The following is a 23,034-nucleotide window of genomic DNA, read 5'->3' as shown; positions in this document are numbered from 1 at the left end:
TCTATCCGATGGAGTGCCTTCAAGCACTGCAATTAATAAGCCAAATTCCCAAAGAATCTGAAGGAGAGGGCCAATACAAGATAGCGCTTCTTTATCTTATCAAAAACAACATTTGATTCTTCATACCTAGTGTTCCTTGCTTTCTTTGAAGAATCAACCATTTCCTTGGTGACCTACATTACCTTTCATTCCTTTGATCATTGAAGATGTCCCTGAAATGATTGTTATCTTCATCAATAGATGTGTCTCTGCCATTCGGACACTCCTTCGCATAATGGCCGAACTTATTGCAACCAAGGCATCTTCCTTTCCTTCCACCCTTAGATCTGGCCTTCCCAATGAAGTGATCTTTAGGTAGGCCATCAAAAACTTCCATTGTGCCATTCTGATAATATTCTCTGCTTCGACTTCACCCTCAGTGAATTTTAAGAGGGATGTGGAATCCACTAATCCTTTTGTCCTTTCCCAACTATCTTCGGTGATTGCTCTTTCACTCTTGCTTGGGCATTGTCTTAACCTCATCTCTGATACCATGTTAATTTTAGGTATGTTCTATGCTTAGAGCAATTTATTTCAGTTTTCACAGTTAGCTCAATATCTTTTCTAGATTAGCAAACACATCAGCGTTAACGTAAATTGTAGATAGAACATAAACATAAATCGTAGAAGACAAGCTAAGAAAAGTAGACACAAGATGTGGCACTAGCCAGAGACAAACCCCAATGTGGGGAAACCCTTGATCAATTCTTCTTATATGTTCTTCAATAGTTCTGCAAAGAGAGAGAGAGAGAGATAGTACGTTTACAACATAATTCAACACTTTGACTTATCCAGATAAGAGCATAGATCATCTCTAAGAAGATGATATATGAGATCAGTTGAAGACATTCTTCTTCAATTGATTCTCCAAGGTGACTCCTTCACCTATCGTTGTGCTACATTTCGTCATCCTGCTGCACCTCACCATGCTGCACCCATCATCACTATGCTGCATCTCATCATGCTTCATTAATCATGACTATACCCATCGTTGTACTGCATTGTGTGCCATTGTTGCACCATGTTCCCATACTGATCTATGTGCTAGCTGCACCTTCCTTGCTTGTTGTCCTTAGAATGCTTGTTGTTGCATTCTAGTTGTACCAATACATGCTTGCTACAATAAGCATCATGTTTCTGTCCTAATATTAGTTTGTTGTCCCTTGCATGCTTGGTGTACTTTCTTCTAAGTACCATACAGTTGTCCTAATGTTAATTAGTTGTCCCTTGCATGCTAATCTACTTCCGGGACAGATACTCTAGATAAAACCCTAGATAAACACTCTAGCAGCTCCTTAGCTCCAATCTGCCCCACGAAAAACCCCAGCATCAGCCTCTAGGGACTGTGTCAGCCTTTTCTGCCCTCTCTGTCAGCTTTCCCGGTAGTTCTAGCAGTTCTAGCTATTCTCGACAGTTCCGAATTCTGCCCTCTGCATCAGCTTTCCTGGCAGTTATGACAATTCCTGGTAGTTATGACAATTCCTGGCAATTCTGGCTATCCTCGACAGTCCCAGATTCTGCCCTCTGTGTCAAATTTCTCAACAATTCCCAACAGTTCCGGATGTTCCCAACAGTTCCAGCTTCTTCCCTCTAGATTAGGGAAGCATTATCCCTTAGGATATCTCCTCCTACTAAAACCCAAAGGCAAGTAGAGATGAAGAGATCCTGAGTGCATTGAAATGACTTGAAGGCCACCTCTATTTATACTAAAACGTTGAGCACAAGTGGGGTTTAATTGGTTGCTAGCTGACCTTGACGAATTGTCCTGTAACACAAATAAATTCATATCTCCATGAATACTTATCAAAATTGGATGATCTTTAGATCAATCCTACACCTCTCGATGAGAGGGATTCAAGAAAAATATCAGTTTCCATTAATAAGATGACCCTCATGGAGTTTGGCCCTAGTTGCAAATTTTAATAGTATTACCTTATATTGGCTATTTATTTGGTATTTGCCACTGTAAATGGGTTGTCGTTATTTGGTTGCTTCATGTTGTTCATGTGTTGTAGGTGTATAATTTCTTTGCTAACAAAATTCAGAGTTGATTTGCCTCCAAACATATTATTGTTTGTGTGTGGATTTTTTGATTTGTTGATCTTATATGTCTTGCCATAATATTACAAGTGTCCACAATTAATTAAACTTTGCGATTCCTTGTTGTGGTTGCACATTCTCTAAGAATGGTCCTATTTGGATCACAGGAAAATAAAGGTTATGGTCTTGAATACCAACATGATTGAGACAATAACAAGATGGCATCTCATTTTCAGCTTTATAGGTTTTACTTAAGTTGTTGATTTCTCCATTTATCTTGGCTTAGAATTTTTTGGACCAAGGACCAATAATTTATGTCTAACAATAGACATTAGACATTAGAAAGGACACACCTCTTTATCACACCTAGAGAGACGATGAATTTATGTGTCTTTGCAAATTTTGAAATAACTATAAGGTGGAAAAAAATTGTATAATTTTACAAGCCCTTAGTGTGGGGGGTGAGAGGCTTATTCACATGCTATCTCATGGCTTGGTTGCTATCAGTAGTCATATTGAGGATCTTCCATTGAAAACTCCAAACCCATAAGCGCATCAAATGTTGAATGGGTGGGCATAAACTAAAACAGTGCCAAATATTGAGTTTGTGATCACCAATCAGAGTGGGAGACTCCCTTTTTAAACCCCAAATTCAACAAGTGTTGAATCCACTGTATTTTGAGCTTGGATTTCACTAGAGGTTGAAAATAGATCTATTTTCCCTTCTACCTTAAATATAAGTCAGTTGAGAAATGTGGCACATTAGTGAGTAATGTCGAAAACATAGTTAAATCACAGTGAGTGGAGGGTTGGGCCTTCTCTTTTAATCTTGATGCATTACCAGGAATTTTGAACTGTCTTAGAGGGTTGAAATGTTACAGATGGAGTATAACCCTTGACTACTTCAGAGTCCAGAATTTATGACATATGGAGAACCACCTGCAAATGAGCTCAACCATTAAAAGAATAAAATAAGCTATAAGCCCATAATCCCTTTCAATGTTTTTCTGCTTGCCAAATATTTTAAAGTTCCTTAAGGCCATACTTGATTTCAGAGAGAATAATGAATTATTCTTTTGGTGCTGATTGTTAATGCCAATATTGGTTGGTCTACTGAAGATATATATGCTAAGCAGAATTGTACTGAGAGAAGGATCCACAAAGAACAGATCTTGGCTTCAAATGGTCCTTCTTGCACCCAATCCTTGCTCTTCTTCAATTAGTTGTCATCAAAAGTTCATCAAAAAGATACAAAGTACAAAATCTCATGAATCAAGCTTCCTAGATGTGAATCAGGCTTGTTCACAACTTCGTTTGTGAACAAGACTACTGCATAACATTGTCTCGGTCAAACGAGTTGTAACATAGCTATCATCATTGGTTCAGGATTTTAACTATATATATTTGACAAGTATCCAAACTTATCTATACATAATTACAAGTATGGTGATAATATAAGAAATTCTAACTAATCAGAGACTAAACCTAACAGTGATGACACCTTCAACAAGGTCTCTGAGTTTCCATACCATCGTGATAATTGATTCACTGAGATGCCAATGTGCTGAAGTACGGATATCAATACTTTAGTTTGGGATTACAATGATGCCACTATCCTGAATAGAAAGCCAGACCAACATATACAGTGACAAAAATATTTAGAAGAAACCAGATAGTGGATATGGAGAATCCATACATCAAATAATGTCAAATGTAGGGATGACAAATCATAGTATCGAAATCACTATTGTAAAGTAGAGAATACCCAAAATGCATGGTAGATATACATTGCAATTATAGATCCTAGGGGTAAGCAAAATAAGTAGTAGATGGCAGTCTGGTCCATAGAGCTTTAGTCTATCATCTACAATGAGAATGATTCCAACAAATCTCTTTGAACTCGATAGAATATCCAATGTGATTTCTGTTGATCCAGAAGACCAATAATACCCACAAAAAGTCATTTCTCATTCAAAAATTGAACACACAGTGAAGGGAATTAGAAAGATGGAACCTAATTGTTTTATAGTGGTCCACTATAAGTAATGTCTTAGAGTATGTTTACAAAATATAATGCCCAAAAATTGATACATAGACACAACACAGCAGTTCATAACGGTGTTTGTATCACCATCAAACCCTAAACCCCATAAGCTGCGTGGTCAAGTAGCGAGATCTTGTTTATGACTACGTTGAGAAAATGTCCTCTTACTAGTTTCAGGATCATTTTGACCTATATCATTGATCATTCTAGACTGCACCTTTTCTAGGCCCCAAAATTGTCCCTCAGCACTGACTTCATGTGGATTTGTTAGAGGTTTGTTGTCTACATTTCCTTTTAAAAATATAGTGCATGAATGATTGTCCACATGTTCATGGAGAAGAGAACATATTTGCATTTGATGTGGTCCAGAGAGAAATTTTTTATTTGGTCAAGCATGTATTCTTCATCAATGATTTTCTTGACATTGTTTTCATTCTTAGCACTATAGTTGTATATGTCATCGAGGGTTTCATTACAGGTTTAATCAATCTTCTGGGGCTGTCCAACTTTATTATTGTCAACAATAGAGCTATCTATAGGTGGAAATGGATTTGTATGACTGAAAGCTTCAATAATTATGTGTTTATAACATACCCTTTGTTTGTCTACCAAGGAATATCCATCACATATGTCAATAACTTTGTCTTCCAAATGAGTATTGATAGTAAAAGGAAGATACTTCCCTATCCCATCTGGCTTGAGGAATAAATTCAGATCGTAGGCATAAAAAATAGCAGGACTGTCGGATTCCATGATATAGGATCTTTTAGGATTGAACTATAAAATTAATTGTTTCTTCACTCATATAATCATAATGGTCACATTATTTCTTTGCTGGCTTTGAAAAATTTTATTGACCTCAAACTCTAGGAAACCATGATTACTTCCATTTATTTCTTACACGATCATGATTAACATCAAAGTGCAACATGGGGGTTACATTACTCCTACTCAAACTCACAATGAAATGTTGAGGTGCCAAGTGTATTACCATGAAAGTGTTGGGTTGTGTTATATTCTTTCCACGACTAGCCCACGTAGTTAACCAGGGGGTTAGAGGGGGGGCGAAGTGCCCCCTTCATTGTGCTGATTGCGTAGCGGGGGGGTCACAGGGGGTTTGAGGGGTGCAAGTAACCCCCTTCTATGGGTCTGGGGCAGCGGCCTAGCAAATTTTGTTTTTTGGACCCTATATTAGGTTGGGCGAACCTACCTATGGTTTTGTGCCTATTTTTCGATCGATGGTTTTGGACGCAATGGTTTTCGATCCATCTTTATTGGGTATAAGGATGGTTTAAAGGGTTATAAGCTTTGGAACCCAGTTACAAGGAAGGTTGTGTACAGCCGAGATGTGGTGTCCAGAGAGGTGAAAGATGTTATTAAACATGAAGTCCAACCAAAGGAACCTGAGAAGATAGAGTTTGAGATTAAGGAGGAAGAATCAGACTCTACAGCAGAGGAGGAATTAGAAGATGAAGATCCATAAACTCAGAGTGTGAGAAGATCAGTTCGAGAAAGAAGGTAGCCTGAAAGATATAGTCCATCTCCTTTCTATTCAAATTTTGCTTTATCTGTTACTCATGATGATCCCAAAACTGTGAAGGAAGCAATAGATTTAGAGGATGGAAAACTCTGGAAAAAGGCCATGGTTGATGAAATAGTATCTTTGAACAAAAATGAGGCTTGGGACCTAGTGGAGTTTTCGGCTGGAAGGAAACCCATTAGCAGCAAATGGGTGTTCAAGAAGAAGACAAATGCAGAATGAAAGGTGGAGAAATACAAATCTTGGCTGGTAGCAAAAGGTTATTCCCAGGTGCCAGGAATTGATTTTGGTGATATTTTTTCTCTTGTTGCCAAGGTAGCTTCTATTAGATTATTTTTATCTGTTACTGTTGCTTTTGATTTTGAGGTAGAACAGATGGATGTGAAGACAACATTTCTTCATGGGGATCTGGAAGAGGAGATCTACATGAAGCAACATGAAGGTTTTGTGGTGAAGGGTAAGAAAGAAATGGTATGCAAGTTAAAGAAGTCTATGTATGGGTTAAAACAGTCATCAAGGATGTGGTATCAGAAATTTGATACATTTATACGGGGACTTGGCTTCACCAGAAGCAAAGTAGATCACTATGTGTATTTTAAATTAATTGTTGACCTTGTTATTTATCTGGTCTTGTATGTGGATGATATGTTGCTGGTTGGAAATGACAAAGAAATTATCCAGGATTTAAAGACCCAATTGTCCTCCAAATTTGACATGAAAGATCTTGGTGCTGCAAACTATATTTTGGGAATGGAAACTACAAGAGACTGGGAAAAGAGGAAGCTCTGGTTAAACTAGAGGAAGTATGTCGAGACAATACTGCAAAGGTTCAATATGTAGGATAGTAAAACGATGAAGGTTCCTATTCCCGTAGGTGTGAGGTTACCTGCTGAATAGTGTCCCAAGACACAAGAAGAGGAAGAGGACATGTCCCATGTTCCATATGAAAGTGAAGTCGGTAGCATGATGTATGAAATGGTCTGTAATAGACCAGACATTGCACATGCAGTGGGAGTAGCACATGCAGTGGGAGAGCATGTTTATGTCAAAACCAGGGAAGGAGAACTAGAAAGAAGTGAAGGAAGCAGTAGATTCAGAGATCAGTGGATCGCGGTAGATCCAAGTACTAAACCAACGGGAGTGTCTGATGAAGAATGGAAGAAGTTGGATCGGAAGGCAAAGAGCACAATACTATTGTGTGTCTCAGATTCAGTATTCCTGAATGTATCAGGGGAAGCTACTATGAAGTCTTTGTGGGACAAGTTAGGGACTTTGTACCAATCTAAGTCTCTGGTGAATAAACTATTCCTATAGAAAAGGTTGTATAACCTAAGGATGAAAGATGTAGACTCAGTGACAGAGCATCTGAACACATTTAATACTGTGGTAAGTCAGATATTATCTGTTGATATTAAAATTTCAAATGAAGATAAGTGCATCAGTTTGTTGTGTTCTATACGAGATTCATGGGATAGTTTGGCTATTGCAATAGGTAGCAATGCAACTACCTTACAGTTTGATGAAATAGTCTCATCCTTGTTGACGGAGGAAATGAGACAGAAAAATATGGAGAGCCAAAATGGAGATTCCTTGTCCATACGAGGACGGTCCCAAAAAAAAAAAAAAAAAATTCATCGAGTGGGAGGTCTAAATCTAGAGAGAGATATAAATCTCCAAGAAAACCTATAAAAGTGGTGTGCTGGAAATGCGGAAAGGAAGGGCACTACAAAAGGGACTGTAAATCTAAAGCTCCTGATAAAGGAAAGGGATCTGATGATTCTCCTTCTACAAAGGCGAAAACCACCTCAGATGAAGGTGGGGATGTGTACTTGGCTTCTTCAAGTACACATGTAGATCATGAGGCATGATTGATTGACTCAGGTGCATCCTTTCACTTCACTCCCCATAGAGAGTGGTTCTGTGAGTATGAGAATATGATGGTGCTGATGTCTTCTTGGGGGATGACAAGAAGGCTAGAATCATTGGCTGCGGAAAAGTAAAGTTAAAGTTGCAAGATGGAAGGGTTAGAACACTTCCGGGTGTTCTGCATATTCCTGCATTAGCCAGAAATATGATTTCTGTAAGAAAGTTGGATGATGCAGGTGTAAAAACAATGTTTGAGAAGGATACCTAAAAAATAGTTCGTGGGGCACTGGTATTGATGCGGGGAGTTTGAATTGGAACTCTGTACAAGCTGTAAAGTAGCACTGTTGTTGACGGGTGCAACAGTTCTGTGGTTCCTGAAAGTGGAGCAAAAAATCTAGTGGTCTCTAGAGAGAAGACAATGATGTGGCATCAAAGGTGCAAACATATTGGAGAGAAGGGCCTTCGAATACTTCATGGTAAAGGTATGGTAGAAGGTATGAGTAATAGCTCTCTGGATTTTGATTTCTGTGAAAATTCTATATATGGGAAGCAGAATCGGGTGAGTTTCCCCTCTGGTAGTAAAAGGGTGAGACATATATTAGAACTTGTGCATAGTGATGTGTTTGGACCTGTGAAGGTTCCATCACTGGGTAAGTCTATGTACTATGTATCATTTATATATGACTTCTCAAGGAATACATGGATGTATTTCCTTAAGAAGAAATATGAATTCTTTGATAGGTTTAAAGAATTTAAGGCTCTAGTGGAAAAACAGACAGAGAAGAAGATAAAGGTGTTGAGGACAGATAACGGTGGACAGTTTTGTAGCAAGGATTTGAAGAATTCTGTAAGAAGTGTGGTATAGCACGACAAAAGACTACTCCATACACATCTGAGCAAAATGGAGTTGCAGAAACAATGAACAAGATTTTGATGGAAAGGGAAATAAGCATGCTTAGTAGTGCTAGGTTAGGACATGAATTCTGGGCAGAGGTGGTGGAGACAGCATGTTACCTGGTCAATAGTTCACCTTCATCAGCGTTGGAGGATAGGACTCCACAAAAGGTATGGACTGGTAAGAAACCCTCTTTTCACATCTAAAGTTATTTCGATGTGATGCATATGTACATGTTCCAAAGGAGAAAAGAACCAAGTTCGATAGTAAATCTAAAAAGTGCATCTTCATTGGGTATAAGGATGGTTTAAAGGGTTATAAGGTTTGGAACCTGGTAACAAGGAAGGTTGTGTACAACTGAGTGTTCAGAGAGGTGAAAGATGTTATTAAACATGAATTCCAACTAGAGGAACCTGAGAAGATAGAGTTTGAGCTTAAGGAGGAAGAATCAGACTCTACAGTAGAGGAGGAATTAGAAGATGAAGAGCTGCAAACTCCAGTTATGAGAAGATCAACTCGAGAAAGAAGGCAATCGGAAAGGTATAGTCCATCTGTTTTCAATTCAAATTTTGCTTTATATGTTACTGATGATGATCCCAGAACTGTGAGGGAAGCAGTAGATTCAGAGGATGGAAAACTCTGGAAAGAGGCCATGGTTGATGAAATGGCATATTTGCACAAAAATGAGGCTTGGGATCTGGTGGAGTTGCTGGCTGGAGGGAAACCCATTGGCAACAAATGGGTGTTCAAGAAGAATACAAATGCAGAAGGAAAGGTGGAGAAATACAAAGCTCGGTTGGTAGCAAAAGGTTATTCCCATGTGCCAGGAATTGATTTTGGTGATATTTTTTCTCTTGTTTCCAACGTAGCTTCTATTAGATTATTTTTATTTGTTGTTGCCGCTTTTGATTTTGAGGTAGAATAGATGGATGTGAAGACAAAATTTCTTCACGGGGATCGGGAAGAGGAGATCTACATGAAGCAACCTGAAGGTTTTGTGGTGAAGGGTAAGAAAGAAATGGTATGCAAGTTAAAGAAGTCTTTGTATGGGTTAATACAATCACCAAGGATGTGGTGTCAGAAATTTGATGCATTTATACGGGGACTTGGCTTCACTAGAGGCAAAGCATATCACTGTGTGTATTTTAAATTAATTGGTGACCATGTTATTTATCTGATCTTGTATGTGGATGATATGTTGCTAGTTGGAAATGACAAAGAAATTATCCAGGATTTGAAGACCCAGTTGTCCTCCAAATTCGACATGAAAGATCTTGGTGCTGCAAACTATATTTTTGGGCATGGAAATTAAAAGGGATCAGGAAAAGAGGAATCTCTTGCTAAATCAGAGGAAGTGTCGAGACAATACTGCAAAGGTTTAATATGCAGGATAGCAAACTGGTGAAGGTTCCTATTCTTGTAGGTGTGAGGTTATATGTTGAACAGTGTCCCAAGACACAAGAAGAAGAAGAGGACATGTCCCATGTTCCATATGCAAGTGCAGTCAGTAACCTGATGTATGTAATGGTCTATACTAGACTGGACATTGCACATGCAATGGGAGTATTGAGTAGGTTTATGTCAAAACCAGGGAAGAAGCAATGGATAGTAGTGAAGCGGGTTTTTAGGTATTTGTGTGGCACTAGTGATTATGGTTTGTGCTACCAAGGAAGACCAGGATTGGAAAGAGTGTTGGTTATTTGTCGTTTTGTTGATGCAAACTGGGCTAGAGATTTGGATCAGAGAAGCTCTACAAGTGGGTATGTGTTCAACCTATTTGGAGGTGCAATCAGTTGGATGAGTAAGAAATAATCTGTAGTAGCACTATCAACTATAGAGGTAGAATACATGGCAGCCACTCATGCAAGCAAGGAAGCAGTTTGGTTGCAGAGATTGTGTTCAAGTATGGGGTTAGTACAGGGAGCTATAAGGATAGACTGTGACAGCCAAAGTGCAATTTTCTTGGCAAAGAACCCCGCATATCATTCAAAGACAAAGCACATTGATGTTCAATATCACTTTGTGACGGATATGATAGAAGACAAAAAGGTGTTGTTGGTAAAGGTGGACACTTTGAAGAATATTGCAGATGCATTGAAAAAATCTGTGAGATCTGAGAAGTTCTCTTGGTGAAGAGAAACAATGGGCATTGCAAGGCTGGATAAATGACTAAGCTCTCTTGTGGCCCCCTGTGGAAAGAAAATAGCAAGTGGGAGAATGTTGGGTTGTGTTATATTCTTTCCATGACTAGTGCACGTAGTTAACTGGGGGGATTAGAGGGGGGGCAAAGCGCCCCCTTCGTTGCGCCGATTGCGTAGCGGGGGGGTCACAGGGGGTTTGAGTGGTGCAGGTAATCCCCTTCTATGGGGTCTATGGCAGTGCCCCAGAAAATTTTGTTTTTTGGACCCTATATTAGGTTTGGCAGACCTACCTATGGTTTTGAGCATGTTTTTCGGTCCATGGTTTTGGATGTGATGGTTTTCAGTCAATGGTATTGGATGCTTCGGCATGTATAAATATGTATCATAACATTGAAAGGAACATAATGAAAATCAAGCTAGTACTCCCAGTTTTGGGATCCAGGGGAAATCTCTGTGTATATGTGTGTTTATGTGGTATGCTCTCACATTGTTTATTTTCTGTGTTCTAGAATCGTATGCAGGTAATTTTTGTACGGGGTTAAAACCTACAAAATGTCTAAAGCTCCCTTACTTTCAGTGTTTGTGAAAATAGGATTAGTTTATTGAACTGTATTTCTATGACCTCAAAAGTGTATTCAGGATTTAAATTATCAGCAAGGAAAGCATGATCTTCATCATACTTTTTATATGGTTTATCTTTTGGGGTAGAAACATGGTTTCTACCTGCCTAGAACTGCATATGGGTTGTATCAATGGTGGAAATATTCAAAAAATCTTCATTTCCTCTATTTATCCATTTGTCATGTAGGAAAATAGAGTACAAGAATATGGGTTAGTCTGCCTCATAACTGTATAGTTGTTGAGTCTCAATTGTGATTATGTGATCTTGGAAGGTTTTGAGAGTATATAAACTCTTCTCAATGTATGTCCTTTCCTTGCAAGACTTGGAGAGGGGGATATAGAGTCTTCTTATTGGAATGCAGAGGTTGTTTGACTTTGTATAGTTGCTTATTATCTAATCATATGAAGAAAAATTAGAGTTACAAGAATACAAGTTTAAATGCCTCACAAATGTACAGTTGTTGAGGCTCAACTACAACTCTGAGAACATGGAATATTTTGTGTGGAGTATATAGACTCTTCTCAATCAATGCCCTTGCATTGCAAGACCTTGATAGGGGTATATAGATTTTATCAATAGGACACATATGGCATGAGAGTCATGTGGTATTATCCTCTGACCATCTTAGTCGCTTTTATGTTAAATGAATGGGAGTATTAAGACTCCTCCATTCATTATTTAAATCATGGAAATGATACTAGTAGATTTGAGTGAGATTCTGGGTGAGGTTCTGTAAATTAGACCTGCTTATCCATCTTATTTTGCTATTATTTATTCTCAAGCACTTGAGATGCGATTCCTAATAGATAGAAACAATACCTTGTGAATTTATTAAAATCAGTCTCCCAGACAAGCCTTCTTCTACTTATGTTTTGGAGAACACATATCATCTGATTATTCTAAACATCAAAACCCAATAGCCAAACTCATTCCTATACCTCTTCGATATTTTTCCTTTCCAAATAGGCTGAATAATCCTAAATTCAGAGGCAAAGTACTAGCCTTCTCCTCATGCAATCTCAAAACAACTTTGAGGGCCAACCCACCTTCATTGGATGAACGGAAAGTATTAGCACATCTATTTAGGGTGCATATTTAAGTGCATTTGTGGCTTCTTCAGCACAAGCATACACCACAGTGATGATTACATTTTGTGCTTGTGTTGAGGTGAGAAATGGCATTTTATGAACAATTCTACTGAGTGTTCCTTGAACAGAGTTTAGATTGTTATAATCCCTATTGGCATGTGAAGGTTTGTCAGACCTTGTATATTCTAATGATGTAGATGTATTGATTAAGTTAGTGAAACTGGCACCTCCCTGTTGACATATTTTCATTACCAAATGTCCAAATGCTATAAAAAAAGGTTGAGCAAGGTTGAAGTGAGTGAACTCCAGCGATTTTCTGAGGCAGAAGTCGTGCTTCTTTGAAGTCAAATTTCTAGTGCTACATTTCTCAGGGTACTTCAGGACTTTTGCTCTCTTTCTTCCTCACTTAATGATGGAAACGATGATTAGGTACCAACTTATATATCATGATGAAAGTGTTATTATAATCATGAGTCTAAATTTAGCTGTTGAACTTCTATGGCAACAACTGGGTCTCTGCATCAGTAAGATAGAAAAATTGGTCATCTTCATTGTCTACTGTACCTTGTGTGAGATTTGAGTGAGATTCTGGGTGAGGTTCTGTAAATTAGACCTACTTATCCATCTGACTATGCTATTATTTATTCTCAAGCACTTGAGATGTGATTCCTAATAAATAGAAATAATACCTTGTGAATTTATTAAAATCAATCTCCCAAACAGACCTTCTTCTACTTATGTTTTGGAGAACACATATCATCTAATTGTTCTAAACTTCAAAACCCAATATCCAAACTCATTCCTATACCTCTTCAATATTTTTCCTTTCCAAATAGGCTGAATGATCCTAAATTCAGAGGCAAAGTACCAACCTTCTCTTCATGCAATCTCAAAAAAACTATGATGGCCAACCCACCTTCATTAGATGAACATAAGGTATTAGCACATCTATTTAGGGTGTATCTTTATGTGCAATTGTGGCTTCTTCAGAACAAGTGTACACCACAATGATGATTCGGTTTTGTCCTTGTACTGAGGTGAGAAATGGAATTTTATGAACAATGTTGCTCAGTGTTCCTTGAACAGAGTTTAGATTGTTATAATCCTTGTTGGCATGTCAAGGTTTGCCATACCTTCTATATTCTCATGATGTAGATGTATTGATTAAGTTAGTGAAACTGGCACCTCCTTGCTGACATATTTTCATTACCAAATTTTCAAATTCTATAAAAAAATGGTTGAGCAAGCTTGCAATGAGTGAACTCCAGTTTTTTTTCTGAGGCAGAAGCCATTCTTCTTTCAAGTCAAATTTCTAGTGCTACATTTCCCAGGGTACTTTAGGACTTTTTCTCTCTTTCTTCCTCACTTAATGATGGAAAGGATGATTAGGTACATGATGAAAGTGTTATTATAATCACGAGTCTAAATTTAGTTGTTGAACTTCTATGGCAACAACTGGGTCTCTGCATCAGTAAGATAGAAAAACTGGTCATCTTCATTGTCTACTGTACCTTGTGTGAGATTTGAGTGAGATTCTAGGTGAGGTTCTGTAAATTAGACCTGCTTATCCATCTGACTATGCTATTATTTATTCTCAAGCACCTGAGATGTGATTCCTAATAGATAGAAATAATACCTTGTGAATTTATTAAAATCAGTCTCCCAGACAGGCCTTCTTCTACTTATGTTTTGGAGAACACATATCATCTGATTGTTCTAAACATCAAAACCCAATAGCCAAACTCATTCCTATACCTCTTCAATATTTCTCCTTTCCAAATAGGCTGAATGATCCTAAATTTAGAGGCAAAGTACCAGCCTTCTCTTCATGCAATCTCAAAACAACTCTGAGGGCCAACCCACCTTCATTGGATGAATGGAAGGTATTAGCACATCTATTTAGGGTGCATATTTATGTGCATTTGTGGCTTCTTCAGCACAAGCATACACCATAGTGATGATTCGGTTTTGTGCTTGTGCTGAGGTGAGAAATGGAATTTTATGAACAATGCTGCTCAGTGTTCCTTGAACAGAGTTTAGATTGTTATAATCCTTGTTGGCATGTGAAGGTTTGTCAGACCTTGTATATTCTCATGATGTAGATGTATTGATTAAGTTAGTGAAACTAGCACCTCCCTGTTGACATATTTTCATTACCAAATTTCCAAATGCTATAAAAAAAAGGTTGAGCAAGGTTGCAGTGAGTGAACTCCAGTGTTTTTTCTGAGGTAGAAGCCACACTTCTTTGAAGTCAAATTTCTAGTGATACATTTCTCAGGGTACTTTAGGGATTGTGCTCTCTTTCTTCCTCACTTAACGAGGGAAACGATGATTAGGTACCAACTGATATATATCATGATGAGAGTTTTATTATAATCATGAGTCTAAATTTAGCAGTTGAGCTTCTATGGCAACAACTGGGTCTCTGCATCAATAAGATAGAAAAATTGGTCATATTCATTGTCTACTGTACCTTGTGTCTTTTGATGCTAATGGATTTTTACTCCCTCTACCACCAGGCACACAGAAGATCTTGCCATATATTGACATATTTTTGTAATATGTGAAAAGTTGCAACCTCATTAAATGACACTTACATAGCTAGAATACACCAGTACTACCTCTAGAGAGATAAAATCAGCTGCAAGTTCATCTAATTCCTCAATGCTCAAGATACTGGCCCATTGTAAGAGATACCTCAACAATTTAAAACTCAATCCATGGACCATTTAAGAGTTATATCCAACATTTAGTATTGTAATGAGAATATATGAAATACACCAACCTTATCTATGCATTCATAAGCAACATCTGACAAACACATTTGGAAACTAGCCTTTAGTTTTTACTAGAGATGCATGAGAATATATGAAATACACCAATCTTATCTATGCATTCATAAGAAAAATCTGACAAACACATTTGGCATCTAGCCTATAGTTTTTACTAGAGATGCATGAAGCATCATATTAACACAATGCAATCTTTCGGGAAGTCCATTCAAATGTGGAACATTACGATGGAAGCCAAGTTAAGCATTGATTTTAGACCTTGCATGCACATTTCATGGATTGTTGTAGTAGTGACATAAAAATGGACTAGGTCAGTTATATCATATATGTCAAAGATAGTTTAACTCGAAGAATGAAACTACAATTTAAGCTATAAACTTGACTAAATGGTCCAAACCTGAAACTGTGACCCTTCCTTGCAAATTGCATGTGCTACCAATTAATCATAGTTAAATGGTTTTAGATCCAATATAAGAGTAATCTTATGGAGGAGCTATTGGGTTTGGAAATTCACCACAGAACAAAGTACAGTGGGTTAATCTCCTAAAATAAGGTGTTAAGATAGTCTGCCGAGAGGTACATTTTGCATCAAGATATCCCCTAGATTGATATATTTTTATGAGGAAGAAAAAACATGGAAAATGTTTGGTTATGTAGGAATACAGCTTGTCAATTTGGTCTAGCTTGAGTGATTAAAAGAGAAGGTTGTTAGGCTCTCCACCATTTCATGGATTTATATAGAGATGAGACAAAAGAGGCTCTCTCTTGAGTCTTGACGGTCATTCATAACAGTTGTGGTGTTGGTGCCTTAACCTAGCTAGAAAATGCCAAAACTCTCTTGATGCACAAAATTTATTATTGAATCTACCTCAGAGTATGCCACAGTCACTGAATATGACATGCATGGTTTTACCAAGGAGGCCCTAAATTTTTGAACAATGAAACTTTACATTGGTATGGTCAACCTACATGGGGAGAAATGAAACTTTTTTTAATAAGATGCTAGCAAAACCCGGACACTACTATGTGGGATTATTGCTTGGTGCCTGTAGATTGCACAACGACCTCTATTGGTTGAGCCAAGAGGAATTGATTTCTTCAGGTGGATCTTCCTAGTAAAAATATTCCTTTCCTTGTAAGACCTTGATAGGGGTATATAGATTCTTGTCAATAGAATGCATATTTGTCTATATAGTTGTTTATTACGTAATCATCTAAAGAAAAACTGATTACGTGAATATGGGTTAGGCTACCTCATAAATGTATAATTGTTGAGGCTCAATTGTGATTATGTGATCTTGGAAGATTTTGAGAGTATATAAACTCTTCATGTATTATGATTTCCCTGGTTATGTTCTCAAGGCAACTGTTCCAAAAATAACAAAAAAATATCTTTCGTCATTAAACATAGATTTTTTTCCTTTAGAAACAGAGAGAGATTGTATTTACAATACCTTCTTTTGTTTGTGGCATGTAAGGAGATCTTGAGAGTAATCTAGAATAGGAAAACTAGTTGGTCAGCTTGTGATAAAGGTGAGTAACTGCTTGGACACTAACTTTTAAGCCTGCCACATTCTTCTAAGAACATTGGATCCATAAATATTGAAGGCTTCAACTACATTGATTATGTCATAGAAGTTGGAAGAACCAGAGATGTCATGGATGTGTAACTGTTAACATTATGAAGATGATAGCACGTGTGTCTTTCAAGGTACATTACCAATCATAGTGCAAACAACAAATTTTACCACTAATATAGTTCATCGGGCATGGATATCAATTAGGCCTAGTTAGCCTTACTTTCTTGGTAAGGAGATGAGGCTTCATGTTTTCCACCCTATTTTCCCCAAAGAAATTTATTCTAGCAAGAAAAATTATTCATTACTTTCCCCTTTTACAAGCAAACACTTGGCAAAAAAAGGATTTCACACCTGGGAGTTTTTTGTAGGATAAAGGGAAAGGTGAGTGGGTATCCTGGCAGTAGCTGCATTGGTATTATTAGTATTACGCCACTTTTAATATGGGTCTTCACAATAGAGAATCACCATTACCCTTTGTTTTTTTTTTGAAAAATAAACATAACATGCAATAGATTTCTTTTGGCATGCAATGTTGTTGTTGGTAGTATGATTGTGTTTGTGCCACATGTAAAGCTAACATGCATTAAATTTATTTCACCTTGCAATATTTTTATTGGAAATGTGCTTGTATTTGGGCTAGAAACTATGCTAGATATATTTTTCTTTGCAATATTGTTGTTGTCAATTTGGTTGTTTATGATAAAAGGAAATCTAGCAAGTGTTAGATTTCCATCACCTTGGCAATGTTATTGGAAATGTTGTGCTTGCGTTTGGGCTAGAAGTTGTGCTAGATTTCTTTTGCTATGCAATATTGTTGTTTTCAATTTGGTTGTTTATTATAGAAGGAAATAGAAGATCTCCTTCACCTTGGTAATGTGCTTTTGTTTGTGTTAGAAGGAAATATAGCATGCACTAGATTTCTTCTAGCATGAAATGTTGTTTTTGGTAGTATGCTTGTATTTATGCTACATGTAAAGCTAGCATGTGTTAAATTTATTTTACCTTGAGATGTTGTTATTGGAAATGTGATTGTGTTTATGATAGAAGTTGTTGGATTTTGTTGGATTTTGTTTGCCCTACAATGTTATTGTTGGCAATGTGAATTTGTTTGTGCTAGAAGTAAATCAAGTGTATGCTAGATATATTCTACACTCCAATGTTGTTTTTGGAAATGTGATTTTGTTTGTGCTACAATAAACTCTAGAATGTGTAAGATTTCTTTTAATTTGAAATGTTTTTGTGAGTAATATGCTTCTATTTACGTTAGAAGGAAATTTAGCATGTGGTGGATTTCCTTTGCCTTAGAATATTGTTGTTGGCAATATGTTTGTGTTTGTGCTAGAAGGAAAATTAGCATGTTCTAGATTTATTTGACCATGTAATGTTTCATATAGCAATATGCTTATGTTTGTACTAGAAGGAATGATATTGATTGTTAGCTTTCATTTGAGGAAACAGCGTTTCATTACATACGATATGACTACCATACTATTTTAATTTCTACATCTATATTACTTTTTCGTAAGTTATGTGTTTTTGGGAAATTATAAAGTCACACTTTACATGGTTCATCCTTTTAATTACAAGTTACAATTTAATCTTTGTTACACAATTGATACAAGCTACAATGGAAAATATAATTTTGGCACAAGGGGACTATGTTGATCTCCTTATTAATGATCAAGTCATTGGGCTAGGAAGGGTCGAATATGCAGAGTCTAGAACTTATTATGTTGGAGAAAGGGTTAATGCTGGTTATGTTTCAATTTTGATAATTGATGTTTCTCAACCACATTTGATTGATGACAATGTTAATGAAGGGGACATACATCCATGGAAGATTATGGATTTGAGACACAACATAGGTAAATCAAAATATTGAAGCATGCGTTATATATTATTGATAGTATAATAAATGTTTTTTTTTTTAGTAAATGCTAACCTTACTTACATTTGTTTATAGGTACAAATGTTCCTTCTACATTTTCTATTAGAGACAGTGTAGATCTTCTGCAACATGGAGTGAAGGTGGGTGAGGGCTCCATATTCAATACAGAGCTTGGGCATAAAGTGCATGGAAAGATGGTAAAGAAAGGATGCATAGTGGTTAAAATTGAGAAGGTGTTAAAACATAATGCTCCTATACCACATCCAACAGGATTTGAGCATACACTTGGGGGTGCATTAGAATCTTATGAAATTTGGCCAGAATCAGATTTGGAGCCTCACTGTCATGATCATGCCATAAATATTCCCCAAGATAGGGTTAGATTCATATGTACAAAGGTTTCCCTTACACATGAATGCATGGAAACAAGCATGTGCATTGCCAAAGGAATGCTAGTTAATGTCCATGAGGATGACATTGTTGAGGGTGAAACACTTGGTGAAATGGATTTTGGTGTTTTTCTAGAAGAGATAGATGGAAATTGTGAGATATGCAGAATTGGGGATAAGTCTATACACTGTTTGGTTATATGGCCAATAAATACGTTGGTGGACAACAAAGGTATGATATCAAGGGTCAAGGAAAAGTTCAAGGAGCCACCCAAAGAAATGGTGATATGGGATGTTATAGAGGACACATATCCTTAAACAAATCGGATGGGTACCTTTGTAATGAAAAAGATAGAAACTAAATTGATATTCATGTAACAAGGCCATATAAAAGGATTAAACAAGTTATGGCTACAAAAAAATTGCAAAATGTCAAACAAAAATAGATGAAGAGAAAGAAATTCGACTTTTGGTAGCAGATGTATGTTGTAGAAAAGATTGTCTTCAACATGTGGATAAGAAGGCCATTGCAGGTGCTAGAAGGGGTATGAGACAAATAAATACAAATGGTATTAAAGAATTTGTATTGAATTCACTCATGTCAAACACAGTCATGTCAAAGGGCCATGGCCTACCACCTATTGCTAGAAATGTAAAGGACATGAGATTTAATGGGAATATTATTTGTAAGAAAGCATGGTATAAGATACATAAAATTCCTCAAAGCACATTCTATAACTACCAGCATTATTTCCAACATGGACAGATCAAAGCTATTCATGGTAACACCAACACATGCAAAGCACGAGCTCACACAGTGGCAGCCATAGAAATATTGCACTAAACTGTAATGGACAATTCAGATTTTCCACCAAACTAAACACGTCAAGTTGAAGAAGATGGAACATATTCTCCTTTAAGATTGCTTCCTTCAACTTACACACAAAATTCTTTGTTAAAAGAGATGAATGGGACTCTTCAAAAGCTCAATTACCCATCAATATCACAGCCAACAATGAGCAATATCTGGAATACTAAGTTTCAAGATGTGGCATTTTCAAAGAACACCAACTTCATTAAATTTAGTGAATTTATTGTGTTGAAAGCACAAACGAAGTTAGCAACTACAAAAGAGTTGGAACAAAAGGCACGAGGTAGGTTGAAGAAACATAAAAAGATTGCTATGTGTGAAAGATATTGCTACTATGCCCATATAATTATGTCAAAGTAGTTTCCAAAGGAGTATTTGAGAATTATCCACAATAAAATGGACAAAACAAGGACTTCAATCCCAAGGCTATGTGTCAAATCAAAATCTATTGTAGGAACAAATTTAGGTTTGTCATTGACAGGTATGCTTACATATGGGCATAAGGCAGGAGTTTTCAGTCATTTCTCCCTACCATTTGTCCATATGGGATCACAATTTACTATTACATCCATTGCAAAGTGCTTAAGGGACCTTGAAGAGCCACAAATGGATATGTATGGTGATCTACTTTATGAAAGTGGAATTTCAAGAAACCCACTTACAAATGCATTACTTGACACCTCTATTTACTCAAAATGTCAAGGGTACAAGGATGATTTTATATCTCATGGAAGTTCAAAAAGTCAAAATGTTGATTTTAAACCTCTTCCTCCATATTTGTTGTTACAGTTGGACAATGCAGCAATTGATAATAAGAACCACTATCTTTTCATGTTTCTATCACTTTTAACTGCACTTGGTGTCTTCATCACTATTGAGGTTGGGTTCTTGGCCTGTGGGGTACACCCATGAACACATAGATGGAACCTATGGAATAATGTCTTCTAACCTAAAAAGTAAAGATATTTATTCTTTACCTGAAATGATGGATACATATCACATAATTGAAGAAAATCGAGTGTTTCCACCTACACTTATTGACAAGGTCTATGACCTCAAAGGTTTCCTTAATGGATACATTAAGGAGGGACAAAAATGCACTAGTTGGACATATTAATGTCCAATACTTCCAATTTCTTGTACTCAATGATGTTCCAGTACCAAGGTACAAAGAATCGATTAGAGATATTGAGTGGTCAGAACCAGTTCATTATGGAATATAGATGATGAAGGTCGACCAATAGTTCCCGTAGGGAAGCCATCTTTCTTAGCTTCCAAACAGAATGATGTCTATTTAAAAGAACTAAAGGAAGGGATAACATCATACATAAAAATGTGGAAAGACACTATTGGGAATAAGGATTCACCAATTGTTACAAAGGAAAGAAAAAATAAAGTAGTGTATTGGGAAAAAGTTCTTGATACATTAGATGGAATCTATAATGATCATAGAATAATAGATGGAAGTGATTCATCTTTTGAGGATTTTTGGCTCAAGACAAGGCACATTGTTGATGTTGATCATAATGCACTGCAAGTAATCTCAAGTATTATGGATGGAGATTTGGATAATGTGATAAATGAACCAATATATGTTGGACCAAAATGTAACAAACCAAAGCCAACATTCAATCCGATGATTGATGTTGAGAAAGGAAAGATGTTGCTAGTTAGATCAGGATATGAGGATGCAGGAGAGATGATTCAGATGACAAAATCCATCTCAGATATCTTTAGGGATAATGAAAGTGAGAATCTTCATGTAAAGGTTGACTGGTGGAAGCCTATGTTATGGAAATACAATGGAAAATTTTTAGAGCAATATTGGGTACGGAATCCTGATGACACAGAACTTGGTTTTATTCCAATTAATACCATAGTGTGGGCATGGATACCAAAGAAAGAACATTGCAAGAAGACCAAGATAAATAAATATGGTGTAGAAGCCATTCTTAATCTACTTGAGCAAATATCTTAAGAGTAGGTTTATATGATTCATGAATGTAATTTTTTTTAAGGATCTATTAATATACATTCAAACACACTTTTCCATACTTGTTGTATATCAAATATTCTCTTCATATTCCTTTTGAAGGAGTTTTATATTATTTAATATTTCAATGTAATCATGTGTTATACAAATTATATGACAATGCCATAAAATATTCAAGTTTTCAAAGCTTTATTTGACCAACATGACTTCTCACAATATCAAATATGCATAATCAAATTCAATAATGCACTTAAAAACATCTTCTAAACTTGGTCTATTAAAACAACAATGGAGTACCTAATTAGTATTCTATTTAATATAAACCATTTAGACACTTTATGAATAAATGCTAGACACTTGATATAATGTTTGAGGTGAGTTTTCCTTAATTTTCCTTATTATAACTGATATAAATCAAATTCGCTATTTTGTTGCACTCTAATTTATAAAAAAAATAATTTCATCTTTGAACAACACAACTAGAATTATAAAATATTTCCTCTTGTAGATTTTGAAGTGGTGCCAACATTGTACTAGTATAATTAATTTGTACTCAACTTAGGAAAAGTAGTTAGTGTCAATTTAAAATGGTCAATAATAGTAAGAAAAAGAACATTAATATATTGTTAAATAACTTTAAAGGTAAGATTTTTCTTACAAAATCTAGTATTCATGAGTCAAATTTAATACATAAATATAAATGTTAATGATAATAGAAATAATGTAAGGAATCTAAGTTTTATATGAATGTTAATATGTTCTTTTCAATATAATATCCTTAAACATTACATGAATAAAAACTAAACATTTGTAATAAATATCTTAGTCAATTTTCTCTCTTTCTTGTTGTATTTGAAAATAATCCAACCGTACTATTGTGTTACTATTCTAATTCATGATTATTTTGATCATTAAAATGATTAGTAATTGAGACGAGAGGCTCATTTTACAGCCCAATATGGTGGGATGTGTAAGTTTGTTTGTCCGTCTGTGCCCCTTTAAAATAAAAATTATGTTCTAAATAGAAAAATATAAAAATGAATATTTTGTAAAGTAATTAGAAGTAAAAAAAATGTGTGAATTAGATGTTTAAATCTTATACTTTTCAAAAATATTTCAGCTAGAGATACAGAGAAACTATTTGAAGATTTAAGTTAACTAATTTATGTCAATATTAACTTCATATATATCTATATATAAAAAAAGTTTTTTATGGTTAAAAAATTTATTTGGTCGTATATATACC

This window comes from Pinus tabuliformis, chromosome 5_1 (assembly GCF_031772625.1).
Source record: "Pinus tabuliformis cultivar Carrire ecotype Pingquan chromosome 5_1, CPIR1, whole genome shotgun sequence".
NCBI lineage: Eukaryota > Viridiplantae > Streptophyta > Pinopsida > Pinales > Pinaceae > Pinus > Pinus tabuliformis.
Note: the sequence above shows the minus strand (reverse complement) of the source record.